The sequence below is a fragment of the Ranitomeya imitator genome, chromosome 7 (assembly GCF_032444005.1).
Source record: "Ranitomeya imitator isolate aRanImi1 chromosome 7, aRanImi1.pri, whole genome shotgun sequence".
NCBI lineage: Eukaryota > Metazoa > Chordata > Amphibia > Anura > Dendrobatidae > Ranitomeya > Ranitomeya imitator.
The window spans coordinates 129067843-129077883 of record NC_091288.1 but is presented as its reverse complement, the minus strand read 5'-3'; positions in this window follow the sequence as shown (position 1 = coordinate 129077883).

Sequence of the window (10041 nt, the reverse complement as noted above, 5' to 3'; positions counted from 1 at the left end):
ATACTCTACACTTTATACTCTACACTCTATACCCTACACTCTATACCCTACACTCTATACCCTACACTATATACCATACACTCTATACCATACACTCTATACCCTACACTCTATACCCTACACTCAATACCCTACAATCTATACCCTACACTCTACACTCTATACCATACACTCTATACCCTACACTGTACACTCTATACCCTACACTCTATACCCTACACTCTATACCCTACATTCTATACCATACACTCTACACCCTGCAATCTATACTATACACTCTATACCCTACACTCTACACCCTATACCCTACACTCTATACCCTACACTCTACACCCTACACTCTATACCATACACTCTATACCCTACACTCTACACTCTATACCCTACACTCTATACCCTACACTCTATTCCATACACTCTATACCCTACACTCTAATCCCCACACTCTACACTCTATACCCTACACTCTATACCCTACACTCTATACCATACACTCTATACCCTACACTCTATACCCTACACTCTACACTCTTTTCCATACACTCTATACCATACACTCTATACCCTACACTCTATACTCTATACCATACACTCTATACCCTACACTCTACACTCTATACTCTACACTCTAATCCCTACACTCTACACGCTTTACCCTACACTCTATACCCTACACTCTATACCCTACACTCTATACCCTACACTCTATACCCTACACTCTACACTCTATACCCTACACTCTATACCCTACACTCTATACCCTACACTCTACACTCTATACCCTACACTATATACCCTACACTCTATACCCTACACTCTACACTCTATACCCTACACTCTATACCCTACACTCTATACCCTACACTCTACACTCTATACCCTACACTCTATACCCTACACTCTATACCCTACACTCTATACCCTACACTCTATACCCTACACTCTATACCCTACACTCTACACTCTATACCCTACATTCTATACCCTACATTCTATGCCATACACTCTACACCCTACACTCTATACCATACACTCTATACCCTACACTCTACACTCTATACCCTACACTCTATACCATACACTCTATACCCTACACTCTACACTCTATACCCTACACTCTATATCCTACACTCTACACTCTATACCCTATACTCTATTTCATATACTCTATACCCTACACTCTACACCCTACACTTTAAATCCTACATCCTACACTCTATACCCTACACTCTATACTCTACACTCTATACCCTACACTCTATACCCTACACTCTACACTCTATACCCTACACTCTATATCCTACACTCTATACCCAACACTCTATACCCTACACTCTACACTCTATACCCTATACTCTATTTCATACACTCTATACCCTACAATCTACACCCTACACTCTAATCCCTACACTCTACACTCTATACCCTACACTCTATACCCTACACTCTATACCCTACACTCTATACCCTACACTCTATACCCTACACTCTACACTCTATACCATACACTCTATACCCTACATTCTATACCATACACTCTACACCCTACACTCTATACCATACACTCTATACCCTACACTCTACACTCCATACCCTACACTCCATACCCTACACTCTACACCCTACACTCTATACCATACACTCTATACCCTACACTCTACACTCTATACCCTACACTCTATACCCTACACTCTATACCCTACACCCTGCACTCTATACCCTACACTCTATATCCTACAGTCTATACTCTACACTCTATACCCTACACTCTATACCCTACACTCTACATTCTATACCCTACACCCTACACTCTATACCCTACACTCTATACTCTACACTCTATACCCTACACTCTATACCCTACACTCTATACCCTACACTCTATACCCTACACTCTATACCCTACACTCTATACCCTACAGTCTATACTCTACACTCTACACTCTATACCTTACACTCTATACCCTACACTCTATACCCTACACTCTACATTCTATACACTACACTCTACACTCTATACCCTACACTCTATACCCTACACTCTATACTCTATACCCTACACTCGAATCCCTACACTCTACACTCTATACCTTACACTCTATACCCTACACTCTACTCTCTATACCCTACACTCTATACCCTACACTCTATTCCCTACACTCTATACCCTACACTCTATACCCTACACTCTGTACCCTACACTCTATACCCTACACTCTACACTCTATACCCTACACTCTATACCCTACACTCTATACCCTACACTCTATACCCTACACTGTACACTCTATACCCTACACTCTATACCCTACACTCTACACTCTATACCCTACACTCTATACCCTACACTCTATACCCTACACTATATACCATACACTCTATACCGTGCACTCTATACCCTACACTCTATACTCTACACTTTATACTCTACACTCTATACCCTACACTCTATACCCTACACTCTATACCCTACACTATATACCATACACTCTATACCATACACTCTATACCCTACACTCTATACCCTACACTCTATACCCTACACTCAATACCCTACAATCTATACCCTACACTCTACACTCTATACCATACACTCTATACCCTACACTGTACACTCTATACCCTACACTCTATACCCTACATTCTATACCATACACTCTACACCCTGCAATCTATACTATACACTCTATACCCTACACTCTACACCCTATACCCTACACTCTATACCCTACACTCTACACCCTACACTCTATACCATACACTCTATACCCTACACTCTACACTCTATACCCTACACTCTATACCATACACTCTATACCCTACACTCTAATCCCCACACTCTACACTCTATACCCTACACTCTATACCATACACTCTATACCCTACACTCTATACCCTACACTCTACACTCTTTTCCATACACTCTATACCTTACACTCTATACCCTACACTCTATACCCTACACCCTACGCTCTATACCCTACACTCTATACCCTACACTCTATACCCTACACTCTACACTCTATACCCTACACTCTACACTCTATACCCTACACTCTATACCCTACAATCTATACCATACACTCTATACCACACACTCTATACCCTACACTCTATACCCTACACTCTATACTCTACACTCTATACCCTACACTCTATACCCTACACTCTATACTCTACACTCTATATCCTACACTCTATATCCTACACTCTATACCCTACACTCTATACCCTACACTCTATACCCTACACTCTATACCCTACACTCTATACCCTACACTCTATACTCTACACCCTACACTCTATACCCTACACTCTATACCCTACACTCTACACTCTATACCCTACACTCTATACCATACACTCTATACCATACACGCTATACCCTACACTCTATACCATACACTCTACACTCTATACCCTACAATCTATACCCTACACTCTATACCCTACACTCTATACCATACACTCTATACCCTTTACTCTACACTCTATACCTTACACTCTATACCCTACACTCTATACCCTACACCCTACGCTCTATACCCTACACTCTATACCCTACACTCTATACCCTACACTCTATACCATACAGTCTATACCCTACATTCTATACCCTACACTCTAAACTCTATACCATACACTCTATACCTGGGAAGAAAAACATTAGACTCGAACAAAGAAGACCCAGGAAAACCTACTCAGAAGGGAGGTAAGAACATTTCTAAAACAATCCACAGCGAGGAGATTGAAACAAAACAAAATCCTCTAAACTGCATGCTCGCAAACGCCAGAAGCCTGACAAACAAGATGGAATTACTAGAAGCAGAAATATCTACAGGTAACTTTGACATAGTGGTAATAACCGAGACATGGTTAGATGAAAGCTATGACTGGGCAGTTAACTTACAGGGTTACAGTCTGTTTAGAAAGGATCGTAAAAATCGGAGAGGAGGAGGGGTTTGTCTCTATGTAAAGTCTTGTCTAAAGTCCACTTTAAGGGAGGATATTAGCGAAGGGAATGAGGATGTCGTGTCCATATGGGTCAAAATTCATGGAGGGGAAAATGGTAACAAAATTCTCATTGGGGTCTGTTACAAACCCCCAAATATGGCAGAAACCATGGAAAGTCTACTTCTAAAGCAGATAGATGAAGCTGCAACCCATAATGAGGTCCTGGTTATGGGGGACTTTAACTACCCGGATATTAACTGGGAAACAGAAACCTGTGAAACCCATAAAGGCAACAGGTTTCTGCTAATAACCAAGAAAAATTATCTTTCACAATTGGTGCAGAATCCAACCAGAGGAGCAGCACTTTTAGACCTGATACTATCTAATAGACCTGACAGAATAACAAATCTGCAGGTGGTCGGGCATCTAAGAAATAGCGACCACAATATTGTAGAGTTTCACCTGTCTTTCACTAGGGGGACTTGTCAGGGAGTCACAAAAACACTGAACTTTAGGAAGGCAAAGTTTGACCAGCTTAGATATGCCCTTAATCTGGTAGACTGGGACAATATCCTCAGAAATAAGAATACAGATAATAAATGGAACATTTTTAAGAACATCCTATATAGGCACTGTAAGCGGTTTATACCTTGTGGGAATAAAAGGACTAGAAATAGGAAAATGTGGCTAAACAAAGAAGTAAGACAGGCAATTAACAGTAAAAAGAAAGCATTTGCACTACTAAAGCAGGATGGCACCATTGAAGCTCTAAAAAACTATAGGGAGAAAAATACTTTATCTAAAAAACTAATTAAAGCTGCCAAAAAGGAAACAGAGAAGCACAATGCTAAGGAGAGTAAAACTAATCCCAAACTGTTCTTCAACTATATCAATAGTAAAAGAATAAAAACTGAAAATGTAGGCCCCTTAAAAAATAGTGAGGAAAGAATGGTTGCAGATGACGAGGAGAAAGCTAACATATTAAACACATTCTTCTCCACAGTATTCACGGTGGAAAATGAAATGCTAGGTGAAATCCCAAGAAACAATGAAAACGCTATATTGAGGGTCACCAATCAAACCCACGAAGAGGTACACTCTATACCCTACACTCTATACCCTACACTCTATACTCTACACTCTATACCCTACACTCTACATTCTATACCCTACACTCTATACCATACACTCTATACCCTACACTCTATACCCTACACTCTATACCCTACACTCTACACTCTACACCATACACTCTATACCCTACACTCTATACCCTACACTCTATACCATACACTCTATACCCTACACTCTACACTCTATACCATACACTCTATACCCTACATTCTATACCATACACTCTACACCCTACACTCTATACCATACACTCTATACCCTACACTCTACACTCTATACCCTACACTCTATACCCTACACCCTACACTCTATACCATACACTCTATAACCTACACTCTACACTCTATACCCTACACTCTATACCCTACACTCTATACCCTACACTCTATACCTTACACTCTATACCCTACACTATATACCCTACACTCTATACCATACACTCTACATTCTATTCTACGCTATATTGAGGGTCACCAATCAAACCCACGAAGAGGTACACTCTATACCCTACACTCTATACCCTACACTCTATACTCTACACTCTATACCCTACACTCTACATTCTATACCCTACACTCTATACCATACACTCTATACCCTACACTCTATACCTTACACTCTATACCCTACACTATATACCCTACACTCTATACCATACACTCTATACCCTACACTCTATACCCTACACTATACACTCTATACCCTACACTCTACACTCTACACCATACACTCTACACCATACACTCTATACCCTACACTCTACACCCTACACTCTATACCATACACTCTATACCCTACACTCTACACTCTATACCATACACTCTATACCCTACATTCTATACCATACACTCTACACCCTACACTCTATACCATACACTCTATACCCTACACTCTACACTCTATACCCTACACTCTATACCCTACACCCTACACTCTATACCATACACTCTATAACCTACACTCTACACTCTATACCCTACACTCTATACCCTACACTCTATACTCTACACTCTATACCCTACACTCTATACCCTACAGTCTATACTCTACACTCTATACCCTACACTCTATACCCTACACTCTATACCCTACACTCTAGACTCTATACCCTACACTCTATACCCTACACTCTATACTCTATACCCTACACTCTACACCCTACACTCTATACCATACACTCTATACCCTACACTCTACACTCTATACCATACACTCTATACCCTACACTCTATACTCTACACTCTATACCCTACACTCTATACCCTACAGTCTATACTCTACACTCTATACCCTACACTCTATACCCTACACTCTATACCCTACACTCTACACTCTATACCCTACACTCTATACCCTACACTGTATACCCTACACTCTACACCCTACACTCTATACCATACACTCTATACCCTACACTCTACACTCTATACCCTACACTCTATACCCTACACTCTATACTCTACACTCTATACCCTACACTCTATACCCTACAGTCTATACTCTACACTCTATACCCTACACTCTATACCCTACACTCTACACTCTATACCCTACACTCTATACCCTACACTCTATACCCTACACTCTATACCCTACACTCTATACCCTACACTCTATACCCTACACTATTCACGGTGGAAAATGAAATGCTAGGTGAAATCCCAAGAAACAATGAAAACGCTATATTGAGGGTCACCAATCAAACCCACGAAGAGGTACACTCTATACCCTACACTCTATACCCTACACTCTATACTCTACACTCTATACCCTACACTCTACATTCTATACCCTACACTCTATACCATACACTCTATACCCTACACTCTATACCCTACACTCTATACCCTACACTCTACACTCTATACCTTACACTCTATACCCTACACTATATACCCTACACTCTATACCATACACTCTATACCCTACACTCTATACCCTACACTATACACTCTATACCCTACACTCTACACCATACACTCTATACCCTACACTCTACACCCTACACTCTATACCATACACTCTATACCCTACACTCTATACTCTATACCATACACTCTATACCCTACATTCTATACCATACACTCTACACCCTACACTCTATACCCTACACTCTATACCCTACACTCTACACCCTACACTCTATACCCTACACTCTACACTCTATACCCTACACTCTATACCCTACACTCTATACTCTACACTCTATACCCTACACTCTATACCCTACAGTCTATACTCTACACTCTATACCCTACACTCTATACCCTACACTCTATACCCTACACTCTACACTCTATACCCTACACTCTATACCCTACACTCTATACTCTATACCCTACACTCTACACCCTACACTCTATACCATACACTCTATACCCTACACTCTATACTCTACACTCTATACCCTACACTCTATACCCTACAGTCTATACTCTACACTCTATACCCTACACTCTATACCCTACACTCTATACCCTACACTCTACACTCTATACCCTACACTCTATACCCTACACTCTATACCCTACACTCTACACTCTATACCCTACACTCTATACCCTACACTCTATACCCTACACTCTATACCCTACAGTCTATACTCTACACTCTATACCCTACACTCTATACCCTACACTCTATACCCTACACTCTACACTCTATACCCTACACTCTATACCCTACACTCTATACTCTATACCCTACACTCTACACCCTACACTCTATACCATACACTCTATACCCTACACTCTATACTCTACACTCTATACCCTACACTCTATACCCTACAGTCTATACTCTACACTCTATACCCTACACTCTATACCCTACACTCTATACCCTACACTCTACACTCTATACCCTACACTCTATACCCTACACTCTATACCCTACACTCTATACCCTACACTCTACACCCTACACTCTATACCATACACTCTATACCCTACACTCTACACTCTATACCCTACACTCTATACCCTACACTCTATACTCTACACTCTATACCCTACACTCTATACCCTACAGTCTATACTCTACACTCTATACCCTACACTCTATACCCTACACCCTACACTCTATACCCTACACTCTATACCCTACAGTCTATACTCTACACTCTATACCCTACACTCTATACCCTACACTCTACATTCTATACCCTACACCCTACACTCTATACCCTACACTCTATACCCTACACTCTATACCCTACACTCTATACCCTACACTCTATACCCTACAGTCTATACTCTACACTCTACACTCTATACCTTACACTCTATACCCTACACTCTATACCCTACACTCTACATTCTATACACTACACTCTACACTCTATACCCTACACTCTTTACCCTACACTCTATACTCTATACCCTACACTCTATACCCTACACTCTACACTCTATACCCTACACTCGAATCCCTACACTCTACACTCTATACCTTACACTCTATACCCTACACTCTACTCTCTATACCCTACACTCTATACCCTACACTCTATTCCCTACACTCTATACCCTACACTCTATACCCTACACTCTGTACCCTACACTCTATACCCTACACTCTACACTCTATACCCTACACTCTACACTCTATACCCTACACTCTATACCCTACACTCTATACCCTACACTCTATACCCTACACTCTATACCCTACACTCTATACCCTACACTATTCACGGTGGAAAATGAAATGCTAGGTGAAATCCCAAGAAACAATGAAAACGCTATATTGAGGGTCACCAATCAAACCCACGAAGAGGTACACTCTGTACCCTACACTCTATACCCTACACTCTACACTCTATACCCTACACTCTACATTCTATACCCTACACTCTATACCATACACTCTATACCCTACACTCTATACCCTACACTCTATACCCTACACTCTACACTCTATACCTTACACTCTATACCCTACACTATATACCCTACACTCTATACCATACACTCTATACCCTACACTCTATACCCTACACTATACACTCTATACCCTACACTCTACACTCTACACCATACACTCTACACCATACACTCTATACCCTACACTCTACACCCTACACTCTATACCATACACTCTATACCCTACACTCTATACTCTATACCATACACTCTATACCCTACATTCTATACCATACACTCTACACCCTACACTCTATACCATACACTCTATACCCTACACTCTACACTCTATACCCTACACTCTATACCCTACACTCTACACCCTACACTCTATACCCTACACTCTACACTCTATACCCTACACTCTATACCCTACACTCTATACTCTACACTCTATACCCTACACTCTATACCCTACAGTCTATACTCTACACTCTATACCCTACACTCTATACCCTACACTCTATACCCTACACTCTACACTCTATACCCTACACTCTATACCCTACACTCTATACTCTATACCCTACACTCTACACCCTACACTCTATACCATACACTCTATACCCTACATTCTATACTCTACACTCTATACCCTACACTCTATACCCTACAGTCTATACTCTACACTCTATACCCTACACTCTATACCCTACACTCTATACCCTACACTCTACACTCTATACCCTACACTCTATACCCTACACTCTATACCCTACACTCTATACCCTACACTCTACACCCTACACTCTATACCATACACTCTATACCCTACACTCTACACTCTATACCCTACACTCTATACCCTACACTCTATACTCTACACTCTATACCCTACACTCTATACCCTACAGTCTATACTCTACACTCTATACCCTACACTCTATACCCTACACCCTACACTCTATACCCTACACTCTATACCCTACAGTCTATACTCTACACGCTATACCCTACACTCTATACCCTACACTCTACATTCTATACCCTACACCCTACACTCTATACCCTACACTCTATACCCTACACT